The sequence below is a fragment of the Myotis daubentonii genome, chromosome 16, assembly GCF_963259705.1.
Source record: "Myotis daubentonii chromosome 16, mMyoDau2.1, whole genome shotgun sequence".
NCBI classification, from domain to species: Eukaryota; Metazoa; Chordata; class Mammalia; order Chiroptera; family Vespertilionidae; genus Myotis; species Myotis daubentonii.
In genome coordinates this window covers 40,328,963-40,346,873 of record NC_081855.1, presented here as the reverse complement: position 1 = coordinate 40,346,873, position 17,911 = coordinate 40,328,963, and the positions used below count along the sequence as shown (strand labels likewise).

General features: G+C 43.1%; 1 protein-coding gene across 2 annotated transcripts in view; it reads left to right on the top strand.

Moving 5' to 3' along the window:
* The window catches only part of PRKCA (protein kinase C alpha), a 286,668-nt gene that overhangs the window by 23,116 nt on the left and 245,641 nt on the right, over nucleotides 1-17,911 (top strand). The gene's annotated exons all lie outside the window — the stretch shown is intronic.

Here is a 17,911-nt window from a genome sequence, read left to right as displayed (position 1 = left end):
TGTTTGGCCTTCCTGTGCAGAACCCCCACCTTGGCCGTGAACCATGCTTTGCATATTAGCATAAGTACCTAATGGGGCTTCACTAAATTGTTGTCGCGAGGAGACTGGGCAAAGACTGGCAGCAGGAGCATCTGCTGGGGCTGGAGGTGTTCCTTGCACTGGTTTTTCTGACTTCTAGGATGATTTTCATGATGCAACTATTAAATAAGCAAATTTAGTATGCTAAGGACATCCCACCCACCCCCTTTCCCCCCAGGCATTTTAAACACGGGGTCTGGGGGTTAATGTTCAAGCTGTCTTATAGACTGGATTTTTAAAATATAAATGAACCAACACTCTGCAGCTGCATCTGGGCTCCGACAGTGTTCTGAGGCGGTTACAGCGGGAAGAAGGAGGGGGGAAGCATATTTTGTGGGATGGACAAATAAGCTGTTTTTGCAATTTTAATTGGCTCTTCCTGGCAGAGGTTTCATACAGCTGTTTCTCAGAGCCACTGACACAAACTATTTATGGTACAAGGGTTTGTAGATAGCCACAGACACTCACCAGGAGTATTGCTACCCCACTCAGAAACATGTTTCCTGACCCTCAAGGTAATACAAGGAAATGAAGAGGACATGCTTATGGCCACTCATCATCCTAGGCCTACTCGTCTGGCTGTGTTGGAGTTTTGCCTTTCTAAGATGTTAATTGCTGCAATGCAAAAACAGGCTTTGGTCTATCTTGCTGTCATTCCCTAGCTACTTATTGAAGGAGATGGGTGTAGGTCTGAGAGGAGAAGAAGATAGGCTGGGGTGGGGGTGGGTGATCGTTTTGATTCCGATACCTCTCCTGCTAAAAGGAGTGGAATAGGCACAAACAAGTTCAATGGTTACTGTTACAGTGACAACTGGAACAAGGGCATGGCTGGATGTTGAAGCTGACTCTTAGCACTCGGATCTGGAGCTGCCACCTTCCAGGGTGTTAAGCGAATGTACTTCTTACATCACTGCCTCTGAGCTGGCATTGTGGCCTTGTTGTTTCTTTGTCATAGTATTGAATCCATCTTTTTTTTTTTTTTTTAAATTAGGCCTTCTGAAAACTGAGAGGCTCAAGAGGAAAATGGATTCTTTTGTAAAACCCACATTTCTTAAGTTTATACTTGGACCAAGAGTCCTCTCATTCACTCGGGGATGTTTCTTTTTTTAATTTTTTGTTTATTGATTTCAGAGAGAGGAAGTGGGGGGAGAGAGAGATAGAGGAGGAAGGGAGGCAGGGAGGGAAGGACATCGATTTGTTCCACTTATTTATGCATTCATTGGTTGATTCTTATATTGCCCTGGCCAGGGATCAAACCCTGAAACCTTGGCATACCGGCGACAAAGCTCTAACCAACCGAGCTACCCAGCCAGGACAAGGTTTTTTCTTCTTTTTACAGACCACTTTGAAGCTAACTTAATTTTAATTTTAGTGTATGCTAAAACAATTTCTTACATGACTCCTACAGTTTTCCTCGTGTTATTGAAAAGCCATTTCTGTAAAGGAAGTTTCTATGCTGCTGTTCATTTTAACTATCTAATATTGTTTTGTCATTACTACTTGAGGGGAACTTGGATTTAAAGAAATATGACAGCCATTCTGGAGCACTTGAAAGGACTGTAAACTCCAGAATCTGTTGTTTTTCTTTGCCTCCCTCCTCTCTCCCCAAAGACCTTTAAATAGAAGCTGCTTCCTTTGCTGCGCTCGCCCCAGACCCTATCTGATTTCTCCAGTTGCCGAGCAGAGAGAGGGTGGCGGCTTGCCTCTGAAGGCCACCCGAAAGGACAGAAATGTTTTATGGAAATAGCCTGATGTTAACGGAGGAGGTCCTCAAACTGGAAAGCAACAAAATAACCCAATACGAAGAGCCCATCTTGAAATCTGCCAGTTCTGATACGAATGCATGCTTAATCAGCTCTCCCAATGCTTTTACCAGAGGTGAAAGTGCACAGTCTGAATTAGAGCTTGGATTGCATGAGCTAACGTAAGCCCTAACATTTGATGTGTACTTTATTTACTCCAGGCGTAACAGGAGGACCATTTTTGTGTGTGTGTGTGTGTGTGTGTGTGTGTGTGTGTGTGTGTGTAAACATGGTGTGGATTAGTTCTGGGTTACACGCGCCTTCATCTTCTTACTGTGTTAAACTCTTTGGGGGAACAGATAAAAAGGACATTGAAGCCTTAGGAACAAACTGCACACCATAAAATGTTTGTCTCAGACAACCGTGCAGACACTAGCCAGGGACTTCTGCTTGAAGACAGGCTCACAATGGAAAACAATTTCGAAGGCCTCGGGTGGGTGGTTGACCTTCGGCAGGCACTGGGGGATCCTGGCTGGTGTCAGAGTGTCCGATGTGGTTTGTCAGCATGAGGCCTCGGTGTGGCTCAGCTTGAGAACAGTCGAAAAGCTCCAGCCGAGACCTGGTGCTTCTGACATGCAAACACTGTTTTCCCAATAGATGAAGTTGGTCCATGTGTAACTGTGGCTCCTTCGTTTCTTTAAGGGAGGGAGAGAGAACATAACCGTTCAGGGAGAAAAATTAGAGCATAAAAGTTTGGATATTGAAAATGTTCGAGGGAGAGCAAAGAAAAATGTCATAATTAGGTGGCGCCTCTGGTCTGAGCAGGCAAAGCCTATCGGGATTGGGGTATCGCAGAAATCCCTTATTTAAGAAGTCATTCCTGTTCATCATCGACAGAGCAACTGTGAGCGCTTTCAGGCCAGAGCAGTCACTCTGCTAGAGGGGAGGGAGCCAGTTGCAGCCTGTAGGGCCCGGGAGGAACTTGAGGGCGAGCTCCTGTTAAAAGGGCCCATGCCAGCAGTCGGAGCAGCCCAAGGCTAGTTATGTGGGGTCAGAGGAGAGCAGGGCAGTGGGGGGCTCATGTCCTTTGTGCCTGCAAGAAGGACAGGCAACTTCTTATAGATCCGGAACGTCATGTGCATGGTAATTTTCTTTTTTTTTTTTGAAGGGCGGGGTGGGGGGAGGGTGAGACTAAAAAGAACAACAACCCCCACTTCATGACACCTTGCTGAATCTTTATTTTTTGCTGGTCTCAGACCCCTGTCTCTAAAAGGCTGCCAGCTCCCTACTTTATGATATAGACATTTAGGGAAATATGGCAAGACTCCTGGTTCCTTCACTGTGAAGCTATTTGCTGGCAGTAAATATTAAGTGAGCTCTTCACATTCAGTTTCGTCCCATCAGATCGGGGCCACTTCTTCTGCGTTTAACCTCTAAGGTGCAAATGGATAGGTATTAAGTATTTTAAAAAAGCAATATCTTTTGTTTTGTGTGAAGCCTCCTTGTGCAGGTGCAGAATTGAGGGAGGGATGTTGTTCCGAAGTGTGTGCTGGTGACTTGCATTGTGACTGCTTATTAATTTTGAATATCTTGCCTTGAAAGGTGTTTGAAAGGCTTTTAAAAAAGCACTTTATAAGCAACCTCAGGGCTTTGACTTTTTGAAGAGTGGTTATAACTACGGAACTGTTCTGATGACGTGAGTTATAAATGGTAATCAGTCACAAATAATTAACTAGATATTTGACCGTGCCAGGACGATCCTAGCACAGTGTGATAGCAACTTGGAATTTGAAATTGCACTTGACCTGGTTATCTTCTGAATGTTAGTTTTTCTCTTATGTGATGAAACATCTTTTGTGCATGTTGCCCTAAACATTTATATAAAAAAGCCACCTTCAGTTTATTGCAATGTATCAAATAGAGGTCTCAAACAGGAAGGCAGCTTATATAATTGTGATAATTATTTTTAGTGAATTACTTTCTTACAGCTCTTATACAAGGCGTTCAAGATTTTGGATTACCTTATAGGTGCCACAGATATAATATAGCTGGTTTAATAGAAAAACTCTTTATATACTGTGTTTGCTATAAATTACACTATTCAGCAAATGTTTTCAGAGCACCTACTATCCACAGACACTCGGGGTGCAGCAGTGTGACCCTACATTTAAAAGGGTGCTGAAATCCATACAAGTCCAAGCTGTGCATCAAAACGAGGAATTCAGAGATAGAGATACTATAGGAGGAAGGGTGAGCATCTGAACCTAATTAAATAAATGTAGGTGGAACCAATGCCAAACAATTAAGGAATTTATGGGAACAGGACAGAATGTGAAAATTACATCTTTTTTTTTTTTTTTTACAGTCTCTAGGTTTGTAACTGAACAAAAATATGAAGGCAGAGAGAAAAAATGAGAGGAAGTATTAGCATTCTAGTAGCCACATCTTTCAAAATAGAGTCAACCAATTCTGCCTAAAATGGAAGGACATCATTTAAAAAATTACTCCAGTTTCTATATATATTATATATATATTATATATATTTATACATATATATTATCATCTCTTCATTTTAAATTCTGTTTTATTACAGGCAAGCACATTTAAATTTAATATATCACAAATGAAATAGCATGTCGACTATGATCCCATTTTCATAAAATTATTTCTGTCTACCCGTGTCCTCATTCGTCCATCCATGTATGTGAAAAGATGCCTAGAATGGCTTTTGCCTAATATTAATGATATTATTGCTGTCTGTTGGTGCTTGAATTTATCTAATTTTGCATTTGTCTTTTTTATCTGCATAAATCCTTTTAAAAATATTTAAAAATTGTGCAAATATGCCAAGACCTTAAAAGTAGATGATTTTGGGTGTTAGGGATATGAAGAGTTACTATTTTTGAATATTTTTTATTTTTTTAATTTCTAAAATTAGAGAAGAGGGGAAGTGGGAGGGAATATTGGTTACTCTACTGAACATTGGTTATGTTACACATACAGCCTAAGTCTCCAAAGTAACTAAGAATAAGGCCTGTGGATATTTTTGGTATTTCTTTTTTTTTTTTTTAATATATTTTATTGATTTTTTACAGATAGGAAAGGAGAGAGATAGAGAGTTAGAAACATCGATCAGCTGCCTCCTGCACATCTCCTACTGGGGATGTGCCTGCAACCAAGGTACATGACCTTGACCAGAATCGAACCTGGGACCCTTCAGTCCACAGGCTGACGCTCTATCCACTGAGCCAAACTGGTTTCAGCTATTTTTGATATTTCATTCCTCCCTTCTCTGCCATGCTTAATTTTTTTCCACATCACTTTCTTCCCCCTCCCCCCAACCCGTTCCAGGGTGTGTCCCACTCATAGACCGGTATGGTTTCCTTTCAATGACAGCTTTTCCCTTGTTTGTTTAAGTGGGTGTGAGGTGGGGGAAGATGGTTTTGATAGGATGCCTTTTAGAACTTCACCCAGCCTGCGGTACAGAGACCAGGCTGGAGGGAGACCAGAGAGAATGTGAGTGGACCAGTTGCAGTATTACTGAAGCCATCCTGCCCAAGGCTGACAGTGGCCTGGGGCAGAGGAGGTGGACATAAGAGAAATGGACAAGACCTATTGGAAGATTGGTTGCAGAAGGGGGAGTGAAAGAGGGAGTGTCCAGGGTCACTCGTAGGCTCTGAGTTTGCACAATAGGATGTATGGCGGTGCCAGGCCCTGAGAATGAAGCATCAGTGATGCAAGACAGCCTTGATGTTGGTACACCTGACTCATGACACCGGACCAGGTGACCTTAGGCTTCATTTCAAAATCGATAGCCCGTGAATGGGCTTTTTGGGACCCCTCCCTCCGGAACTTAGAGTACTTGTCAGCAGCGTTTTCTGGGGAGAGGTTCCTTCCGTGTCTTTCATCAGACTCTCTGGGAGGACCTGACTCAAGAAAGGTTAAGGGCCACTAAGTATGTTTCATCACAGTTACCACTCAGTAAATACTTGTCATGGGCTCGTGAAGCACAAGAAACAATACTGACAAATGGGAATTTCCTGTTCAGCTTGGTCACAGGGGATTTGAGCTGTTCTTCCCCGACCACCTGAGACCAGCGATCTCTCTCCCTCTCAATTTCTTTGGCAGTTACTATGCTTATTACTTCTGCCTTAGTTTTATATTTTTTGAGTACATCGCTTAGCCTATAGAATAGAAACAGCCTGCAATGATTAGCATATCCCTGTGATGGGTGATTTATGTAAATATCTCTGTGAGATTAGTATTGGCATTCCCATTTAACATAGGAGGAAACTGAGGTGTAGACAGACAACATATAAGTTAATGGTAGGTAGTGAGTGGCAGAAGTAGGATTTGAATTCAGTCTAAATGACTCCAGAAGCTCGCGGCTTTGCAATATATAGACACGTCCTGTTGGCTGGCAGAAGCGCTGCCTGTTCTTAGATCTTAGCTGGCTCTGTGTACTCAGATCTTTGCTAAAAGCATGAATAAACATACTGTAGTTTGATCAAGCCTCTTTTATGTAATGCCCAGAGTAAAAAATTGCCCCTTTTGCTTTTCTAATTTGTAAACAAAATGCCCTTTCTTATCCTCTATAGCTGAGTTTTCTTAGCAACTTATATATCCTATCTTGTTTTGGAAAAAGCAAAATTATTCAGGTTCACAGAATTATTATACCCATGTCACATATTTGAAATTTATTTCGCTGTGACCATCCTTGCCTCCCAATCCAGTTTCAAATTTATTTCGCTGTGACCATCCTTCGCTCCCAATCCAGTTCCTAGCTAGTTTTTAAAGTACGTGGTGGTGCTGTTTGTTGTTATTTGAATGAAAAGCCTTGTTAGGAAGTTGAATTTCTGAAGGAGTCATTTATGTTCAGCCTGTGTAACTAATGGACAATTACCTTTTGGTTTTCTCTGGAATCTTGCTTTAATGATGGTCAGAGCAGTGTTTACATATGCCATCGTTTGCCCGATTAGTTTTGTAAGGACCTCCATGCAGTCTTGGGGCAGCCACCATTTCTCTTCGCCCTCACAGGCGTTCTCTAGGTCCCCCTTCAAGTACTGGAGACTGGTTCTCCCTGAGCTCCTGGTCAGGGGACCAGTCCTTCACCCAGGAAAAGGGGAGAAGGTGAGCCTCAGGGGTGGGTGAGAGTACCAGCTTTTCTGGTTGTCAACAAATCTCTTCCTCTTATCGTGAAACTGAATTTTTATCCTGAAATTGTGGACAGGACACATGACTATAGCAATGGCCTTCAGATTTAGGGTGAAGAAATTTCTTAACACCAAGGAAATGTGGAAATGAGCAGAAGTGGAGAACATTTGAAAAGTATTCCTAGCCCTGATGAAAAGTGCAATGAAGTACATCGATACTTTGGTTCTGAGAAGATGGCCAAGTGTAGTGCCTGGCATATAACAGATCGTTCGTTAATCCTATCGAATGAATGCATAGGTAGAGATAGGTGGACGAATGCCGCCAGAATATAAACTCCATGAGGGCAGAGTTGCTGTATTGCTAGTGTTATATAGAAAATATTCAATAGGTAGATCATGAATGGATGACTGAATGAATGCTAGTAAAAGATAAGATTTTTTTACATATAAGCTATAGACCCTAAGAGATAACAAAGTATGCTTGAAAAGTCAAGCTTGTTAGAAATATCCCTGATTTTCTACCATACCAGAACCCCATTTTTAAATTTGAAAATATTAAATAAAAACTTACATTTTGAATTTTTTAATATAAATTATATTAAGGCTGTAGTTCTTAAACTTTTAGGCCTCAGGATCCCTTTATACTAAAAAATTATTCAGGACTTTAAAGAGATTTTGTTTATGGAGATATTATCGACCAATATTTACCTTATTAAAAAGTAAATTTAAGAAGGATTTATTAATTAACTTTATATCAAAGTAAAAAGTAATAAACCCTTTACATGTTAACATAAATTACATAATTTCATGAAAAAGGGTATTTTTCAAAACAAAATTTAGAGTGGTATTGAAAATCTGTGTGATGTCCGACTTGAATACAACACTGTGGGACTCAGCTCGTTTTGCTTTCGATCAGTTGTGATATGTTGCTTTGGTTGAAGTTTATATCTAACACAGATAATGTAATGATAAGAGGGAACAGCACTAAAAAATACTTTTTAATCCTCACCTGAGGATATTTTTCCATTGATTTTTTTTTTTTTTTTTTAGAGAGAGAGTGGATGGAAGGGAGAGAGGGGAGAGACATCAATGTGAGAGAGAGACAACTATTGGTTGCCTCCCACATGCAGTCCGACCCAGGGCCAGGGATCAAATCTGCAACCCAAGTACATGCCCTTGAAGGGGAGTTGAACCCGAGACCCTTCAGTGTGCAGGTTGACACTCTGACCACTGAGCCACACCAGCCAGGACTGGAATAGTATTTTCACAGCCTTTTCAGATGATTGGAGGCATTTTTGTTTGATAGTGATCGTTGGCAAGTGAGCGCTGAAAGTTTAGTTAGAATATGAAACCACATCTGTGTCCATGGGTCTGTCTGGAGTGCCTCTGCCATATACATGCCTGTATGACTTCATTCTTTGTTTGGAAAACACCATTTCATTTAGCCCCACAGGTCTTCTGAACGTTGACCTGTGTCATTATACAACATCAAAAAGTCAGTTGTTAAGATCAGCATCAATCTCATAAAAAAAAACAAGACCTTTAAGCACTAGGAAGCTGTCAAGTGCGTGGCTGGTACAGGTTTTCCAAAGTTCTGTTTTTCACTCGGAAGCTTGAATTTTATCATTGGCAGTAAATACTGCCAGTTCTTTTCCACAAAGTGACAGGCTCTCACTTCATTCATTTGCAAGAAAGGATCTGCCAACTAGCCTCGTCTGGAGAACCCTGGTTTGTAGTTTTTTCAAATAAAAATGGGGTTCCGTGGGAAGAGTAGGCGAGACAGCCCCCCAGCTCGGAGTACAGCCTAAGTGCTGTATGCGTCACACAGGATGTTAACATAGAATCGCGCCCTCAAGACATTCTTAAACATGAAACTGGCATTAAAAAAATAACAAGCCCTGGCCGCGGAGCTCAGTTCATTGGAGTGTCGTCCTGTTCACCACAGGGTGGTGGGTTCAGTTCCCCGTCAGGGCACACGCCCAGGTTTTGAGTTTGATTCCTGGTTGAGGAGCGTATAGGAGGCGAACTGTCAGTGTTTCTCTCTTGCATTGATGTCTCTCTCTCTCTCTCTCTCTCTCTCTCTCTCCCTGTCTCTCTGTCTTTCTTTTTCTCTCTCTCCCAATCTTCCTCTTTCTAAAATAAATTTAAAGAACAAAAACAAAACACAGACCTGGGATTTCACAGTGGGATGAATGTCATGCTGTGCAGAATGGTGCTGCTGCCTTGGTTCTTGCTACGTTGCCAGTGGTCTTACCAGCATCGCTCTCCCACCTTCAGGCCCGATGTCAACACAGGGAAGAAGGCAGATAACGACTTAGCATTATCAGGAGAGTAGTTTCATCATGCTGACGCTGGGAGGTCTGAGGAGCGTGCTTGGAACAGACATTAAGAGTTTGGGAATAGCCCATTGAAATTCATACTTCACAAATTGAAATTGTGGTACCAATTGTCCAGAACAACACATAACTCAAAATTCATATTTATCTTGGAGGAGTGCATTCCAAGGCATTCACCATCGCTCCCTTGTTTTGCTTCTGTGTGTATTAAAATTGGTTTGCATACCCGTGGCCTGTGTCAGCAGGTTCTGGACATTGGATCCAGGGGCAGGTTGGACAAGAGAGCAGGGGGGCAGCCTGAAGCTAGGAGTAGTGGACAAATGAATCATCCACATGTGGATGGATAATGGAGCTGGAAATGGCTCTTCGCTTTCGTCAGCTGCTTAGTCAAAAAGCAGTGAAAACTATACACAGTTAAAAATTACAGGTCTCCAAAATAGATACTTTGTGCAAACTGGCTTTATTTATTTAGTTTTTATTGACTTCAGAGAGGAAGGAAGAGGGAGAGAGAGACAGAAACATCAATGAGAGACAGTCATCGATCGGCTGTCTCCTGCACGCTCCCTACCCAGGATCGAGCCCGCAACTCGGGCATGTGCCCTGACCGCCAATGGAACGGTGACCTCCCAGTTCATAGGTCGATGTTTAATCACTGAGCCACACAGGCCGGGCTGTGCAAACTTTCAATGTAGCATTTAACTGAGAATGAATCTAGCGTCGAGTTGAGAGTTTTCATAAAGCCTTTGTCTTAAGAGCTTAAATAATTTCTCTTACAAAGCGTTCAAACTGCACCGGAGGCTGCACAAATGTGAAAAGCTGAGGCTGCTCTTCTACGGATCACCATCATGCGGGGCACCTGTGACCCTCTTCCTGTGCATAGTGGAGAGTCGTCCAATAAAAAGAAATTATTTTACGCCTATGGCAGCAGGTCTAGAGCAAACATTTTATTTCTGCCTGCCAGTGAAAATGTGAGACTATGGATTTTCTCTCGAGATCTGTATTTTAAAAAGGAGGAAGATTAAAATTCCTGCAGAGGCTGGGTTTCTGAAGGCACCTGTGCCTTTGGTGTGCTGTGAACTCCTTAGGAACAGGGTAGGGAACCAGTAGCTTGCACAAAACGCTGCCACGTAAACCAGCCTTAGTGAGGACAGGCTATGCAGAGCTTTGCAAATAAGTTGTCACATCCTTTGTGTCCTCGCTCCTCCCGTGTTTAATTTTTCTCCTGGCCTGAGGGGTGGAAGAAATGAATCACCCTTTTCTACCAGTTTGGCTGCGAAGGGCTCGCCCACGTGGTGGACTTTGGCAGGGCAGAGAGGGTTTTCCGGGGCCTCCCGGTTGTCCGGCTCCTGTGTTTCTTGCACCTTCTGTGGGCTGCTGACTGCGCACAAAACCCCAAATTCATTCCTCCGGTAGCAAAAACATTTGGCCCACTTCCCCCAAACCGCTCATGCTCTCCTCACTTGCGCGGCTTTGATTGAGTGTTAGGTATCTCCCTGGCTGCCTCCGCTGCTTCTTATTTTTAGGGCCTTCGTGAATGTCTTCTGTGTGTGAAACATGAAAAGTGAGCCACAGCTGCTGGAATTGGAAACTTAGGGTTTTTAGGCCACTGGTCCCTTATCGCATGGCCCTATCAGGTGCTTTAGTTACAGAGGTTAAAAAGAAGTCCATCCTAGGCGCTGGTAGACGGGTGTGGGGGATGGGAGGGGGAGGCTGCGCACCTAAGGGGCAGTGAAAAAAGATATTGTAACTAAAGCTCGGGCCAATGTCCTCAGAGCTATGGCCTTTCAGGTGCTGGCAGGCGTCTGCTTACAGCTCAGCCCACTTACAAACGAGGGGACACACTTGTGAAAACAGTACTTTTTATTCCCCCCTGGGGACTGGCTTCTCACATGTTGAAGTGGTGCTGGGGAAAACTTAGATGCCCCGTAGGCAACATGCATTTCTACCCTGAGAGGGAGGGCTCAGGAGAGGCACGGCCAGATGAGCCACGTGGGTGGCTGATGGAGTGGTCCGTCCAGCCCAGGGCATTACCCAGGCAGGAAGCTGGGCTCCCTGGGGTGGGTGTCTGTGAACCTTTAAGAGACAGGGAGGGGTTGATTATAGGGGTGATAATTTCATCTCCTCCTTCCTGAAATAGAAAAATGAAATAAAGTAAAAATATTTAAAATTTTGTTATTTTCCACCTTCGGAAGGCTGAGCATTTGTGTTGGGGCCAGGTCTTGATAGTCACTGCGGTTAAATGAGAATTCATAGCAAGTTCACAGGCCTCACTGAAACCTGAGGCCTGTTTGTTCTGGCTCCCTCCCTCCCAACGTGTGGAGCTACATAGAGCTTGTTTTCTCTGCAGTCCTGCAATATACTGTGTTTATCTTCTCACTTCGTCACAAATCACAGTACATTATACTTGTGCATTCATTTTCTCTCTCTAACTAAAGTGTGAATGACTGATGGAAGAAACTGTGTGGGCAGAGTCTTCTCCCCACTACATGGTACTGAACCTGGTACATGGTGGGGGTGTATATGCAGTGACTGTTGAATGGGTGGAATAAGTACAGCCAAGTTTGTTGGCCAAATTTTCCAAGTTTATTGGAAAACCATGGACAGTCAGCGCTGCTCTGGTTTTATTTCTCCTTCCGACTGTAGATGCATGCCTTCTAACATAACAGGACAGAGGCTGTGGTGGCTAGAGGCTGTACATTACCTAGCCCACAGCACAGTTTGGGTACCTCTTGCTTCTGAGCCTTGAATGAGCTTTCTCAACATTATAGCAATTCCTTTGGTCTGTGTTTTAAATCTGTGAGACTCTTTCTGCATTTGAAGACTTGGAAGAAAAACCTTTCACCCAAGGTCTTTAGATTTTAACATCTCATCCCTTAGGACAAGGAGACTATTAATACTTATTTAAACTTCCTCCTATCCATGTGGCTGTGTTTTAGATAGGGCTATGGGGAAATTATAAAATATATTTTGAAATTGGAGACAATTATATTTTAGTACGTGCTGCTCAAGAAATAGTCTTCTAGGGGTTGTAAATCATTAGCGGTGAGCTTTTAAATGATTAAACATATGGCTACATTTTAGTAGTTACAAAAAAACAAGTGCCTACTGAAACAAGTTTAAGACCTAAACGTAGGATTTATGTAAGGACCCACAGGGCACTTTGCAGGGGCAGGGACAGGAAATGCTGCCCAGCTACAAGGGGTCTTGGAACCGGGATCTGGCTGCATGGGGACCCAAGGCCCTTTCAACCTGAGGCCCCTGGGGCCCACCCCACTTCCCTTCCTGGATTGGCTTCATTCCTCTGTAGGGGAGCAGCTGGGCTTTCTCCACTTCCCTGCTTACAGGGTCTAAAATGGCCAAGTCAGATCCTCAGAGTACAAGTGCAAGCAGATACAAGTCTCAGCTTAAATTCCTGGGAGAGAGCACGGTCGGGTGCCCACCCCGATCCCATGCATTCTGCCCGGGCAGGAGGAGTCTGGGGAATAAATGTAGCTTCGAGGGCTGGAGTGAGATGCCAGCGCCAGCAGCTATCTCAGGAGTCTGGAAATAGTCAGCAGGGCTGCACCCCTGGGAGCAGGCCACAGGGTCTGACGGCACCTCCATTCCTTTCCTCCCGATTCTTTCCCACTGTTTCTTTTGGGAAACGCAGTGCCTGCCTGGAGACCCATCCTTGTGCGCGAGATGGAGTTTTCAGAGCTGGGCATGGTGTTGGCAGACCATCTCTGCCCTAGGGTTGTTGAAACAGACATTCTGTCCAAGTGGTAGAGTTTTCATGGACAGCTCCAGAGCGAATGAAAGGGAAAGAATGGCAGGAAAGAAAAGAACATCTCAAGTTTGTGGGTTGTTTTTTTTTTAATTTCTGTTTTATGAGTTGTGTTGTTTTAAGGGGTTAGGAGAAGGGAAGTGGTGGAGAATGGTATGAAGGACATTCTTGAGTTTTTCTCTCAGATAAAAGAATTTTATCAGCCAACTTCATGGTTTGGAAATATTTCTTAGATATGGCCATTCAGAAATGTTTTTAATAACAAGTTAGACATTTTAATCTGTCCAAGATTATTGTTCATTGTCAACTAACTTTACGCTGGTTGCAGTGAAGATAGTTTTGTTGTTATGCCAGGCTCTGAAGAGAACTATTCAACAGCTGGGTAGCTATGATTGCATTAAACTAATAACATCCCCTGGTTAAAGGGGTGTGTCCTAGATTTGACATTGGAAATCCTTTCCATTAAGTGCAGCACAGGCAGATTTTTCTGCACATTTTGGTGAAGCTTAACCATGTTCGATGACTCACTTGGATCATAGTCTTTATTTATTTTTCTGATTGCTCCTGGTAACCTCCTATTTGGGCTGTTTGCTCAGTGGTAATGCTGGTATGCCCCCCTTGTCACAGCAGATACAATGGGCTCATTTGATTCAGAAACTCAGTCTGTTCTGAAAGCACTGAGGAGGCCCCAACAGAAAGACGTTGGGAAATACTTGGAAATGTGGGACGCACAGTGGCGTGGGGTTTCCGTGGCTTGCTTTGAGTTTGGTGGCCCTGGTGGACTGCTTCCAGGACCTGGGAACAGATGCGAGGACCTCACTTCAGGCCTCTAAGCATCCTCAGTTACTGGGGAGTGTTCTTTCTTTTTTTTTTTTTTTAAATAAGAGTTGCCTTTTCATTGTCGTGAGTTAGAATGTCCAATAGAGAGAAGCTCATTACTGCTTTGCTTGTATTATTACCTTTGAAAATGTCCCATCTTGAACATTTCTTATGTTTCGGGCATCGAGCCCTTTAAACTAAATGCGTGTTGTCTGTTTTGTGGGAAGAGTTGGCTGGGATTGTAGACATGAGCATTCCCTCATATTCGATTGTGTTCTTGTCCATACACATCTCTGGACTTCACAGTTTTGTTTTGCAAAATGAAGGAGGGTGGCTACAGTGATCTCTAAGATAGCTTCCAACCCAACACGCCAGGGCTCAAGTTAGAGGCACTCGATTCTATGTCATTTAAGTTCTCATTGGGCAGATTCATTCATCAGTTACATTAGCCCTGCTCCCTGCACGTGGGCTCTGGGTCTCACGTCACTGTCTACACCGTGCTTACCATGGTAGTTGCGTCATAAACATGGCTGACTGAGCCAGTGAATGCACAGATGCATGGGGCCATCCTGAAACTGCTCTGTAGGATGCACGCGTGTGTCAAGCCAACCTGAGTCCGACCTCTGTCATTTGGACTCTGTTTTGAAAACGGAAGATTGAAAATCTTCTCCCTGCAGATCACAATCTAAAGTCCCAGACCAACCTTGGATGGCCCAGGTCTTCCTCTGCGGGACATTTATTCCCAGAAGCAGGGGGCTGTTCCTGTCTCCTGCTTGTTTGCCCTGGGACTGCCTCCCTGCCTAATCAGTTTAAGCTCTTCCCTCTTAGGCCGCTAATCCTATTTCTCCGGCCCAGAAGCATCAGGGTAATAGTAATGCGTCCCGTAGCTATTACAAAAATGACATTGCCTTGCACATAAATAAATAAAAGTACTTATTATATTTTTTCCTCTGGAAAAGGATGATTAAGCAGAGATTTAATTTTCATTTATGCTTTTGTCTTTTTGTGATATTTCTTTATATCTTCCAGTGTAGTCAGGGGAGACATAATTTTATTGTTATTGTCGGTGCTGGCTATATTCTACTTATTTTCAGCATCATAACTTCCAGGCTGCTTCCTTTCTCATATGTGCTTATGTTTTACCAAACCCATTATGAACCCTCGTTGCCAGAGGGGAGAAGACAGTGAAAATGGAAATGATCTTTGGCAAGTGGTATTTTCTGAAAGATTTATTTGAAATAAGCACATTTTTATGGTATTTGCTAATTAACAACATTCTCCAAATTCCTACAGGTCAAATTCTCATTGAACACTCCCTCCCCCCCCCCCCCAGCTTACATATGTAGAAAGGACTTCATTAAAACTGAGATCATTCAAATTCAATGATAAGCAGGCAGCCAACCCAGATCTTTTAAAAGCCTGCTGTTTGTGCTAATGAAAACCCGGAAAGTGCTAACGAAAAGGAGGTGGTGAGACTCCTCTGTTGCCTGCCGATTTAACTAGTAAATTTCTAGGATTTTTGGAGTTAAGTATTGCAGCTGCTTATCTACTGGTGATGGAATTCCTCATGTTCAGCTGCTTTTGCTGCCGGGCCTTGAATTCGCAACATTAACTTTCAGCCCGGTGATGAGGGCGCGAGTGCTTATTACAGCCTTCTCTGAACTTGCGTGTGTGCCTGAGACATTTTCTCACCATCATCACGGCCGTCTTCATTTTGATTCGAGAGTCATTCTATGATGGGCTCCGGCTTCTGAGAATCAACCCGTAGGAAGTAATCTGAAATATGGAAGCTTTTTGCACAAGACACGTTTCCATTGCTGGGTTATTTATAACAGCAAGAAATGGGAAAGATCCTTTATGTCCAGTTTTGGGGAAACTGGTTCAGTGAGGATTAGTGCTGTATATTCTTCTTTAAATCTTTATTGTTGCGAGTATTAGAGATGCCCACCCCCCTCCCCCCCTTCTCTTCCCCCGGTCTCCTTCCACCAGTTCCCAGCCCGCCCCAGGCTTTTACTACCCTACTGTCTGTGTCCATGGGTAATGCATACATGCATGTAAGCTCTTTGGTTAATCTCTCCCCGCCCCCACCTTCCCTCTGAGACTTCTCAGTCTGTTCCATATTTCCATGCCTCTCGTAGTACTATATATTCAAGTAGTTGACTGTTAAAGTGTTGAAAATCACTGCTTAGGGCAAATATGGAAAAATGCTCATGAAAATACTCTGCCACTTATTAAGACATTATCAGTGGTTCTCAACCTTCCTAATGCCGCGACCCTTTAATACAGTTCCTCATGTTGTGGTGACCCCCAACCATAAAATTATTTTCATTGCTACTTCATAACTGTAATTTTGCTACTGTGATGAATCGTACTGTAAATATCTGATATGCAGGATGTATTTAGGCGACCCCTGTGGAAGGGTCGTTCGACCCCCAAAGGGGTCGCGACCCATAGGTTGAGAACCGCTGCATTAGATGCTATTCACACTTTGATGACAGTGAGTAGGTAAAATCTGTAGGTAAAACCCGAACAGTGATGGTGATACGTGATGAGATGGTGGATGATGACTGGTTTTCTTGTCATCATTTTCTCTAATTTTCTATATTGTCCAGTTTTTTAAAAAGGGAACCCACATTACATCTTTGTATAATGAAATGTCACATAGATGGATATTTTTAAAGTGAATAAGGCTTACAAAACAGGTGGAAATGGATGATTGGATCCCTTAAAATGAATTTTTTTGAGTGTAGAAGTCTTTTCTTTTGTAAAGGGAGTTTCAAGGGGACAGTGTTGCTAGGAGGTGAGAGTTTCCAACTAACAGCTCTGTAGGTCATGTGTCATATAGCTCCTGAATGCAGCTCTAAGTCAGGGGAAAGGGATTGGTGGAAAGAGAGGGAGGGTGCTGCGGCAGGTAGGGGGTGTTGCGGCAGGTGGGGTGCTGCAGCAGGTAGGGGGGATGCTGTAGCAGATGGGAGTGCTGTGGCAGATAGGGGGTGCTGTGGCAGGTAGGAGGGGGCACCAAAGGAACTGTGGTCTCATGTTTGTGTCTGGACCAGCTGTCTTGCATTCAGCTTTCTGTTTTATTGCCATTATATTTTTTATTGCCAAGTCAGCCTTGACTTAAGAATAGTAAGGTCTGCCCTGATCAGAGAGGTAGCAGAGGTATAAACAAACAAATCTCAAATAATAATAATAATAATAATAAATAAATAAAACTTATTTTTAGAATGTATTATGACCCTTATAGAAAGTGTATATCCCTAATTCTGTGTAACTGAGGAAGGTAGACTGGCTGCAGAGCTTTGGGATTAAACGGGGTTGAATCCTGGCCCTGCTGCTTAGTAGCTCTGAATTTTGGACAAGTCATCCAACTTGTTCCTGTCAGAGTTTCCTTATCTATAAGATGGAAAATACCTTTCTGCTAGGGCTTGGAGCTTATTAAATAAGAGATCGTGTACATTCAGGCTCTAACGAGAGAGTCTGATTCATTGTGAACTTGGTCGATGATGGTTATCATGAGCTAACAGTAAAGTAAACGTTGTTATTTAAAGACTGAGTGCTGTGTCATGGGGGACACAGCCTGCATCACAGTAGCTCAGAATAGAAACCTGGTCCAGATTCTAAGTGGTTCCTTGGAAGTGCAAGTGGACCGCAGAATGACTGCAGACGAGTTCCTTGGTAAGACTGTCTTTCTGGTGAACTCGGAAGCCAATAAAGGGGTAGCAAATTATAGAGAGTGTAATGCTATTAATCAGAATTAATATGACAGTTATAATCGAATTATCTTTTGTTTTGCTCTCTATTTAATATTTTACAATTTGTAATTCGATCTCTCAAGCAGTTTGAAAAGCAGAAATTTGGTGAAGTAGATTTAAATGTTAATGCTTAGGCAGAGTTCTTGTGTGTGTTTTTAAAAGACTGAATTTAAACATTATTCCCAGGAAGGCAAAGGAACTCTTAACTGAAATTGAATCATCCATGTCATCCTTGGTACCAGGTGGCCCAGCTGATGCTCTTTAT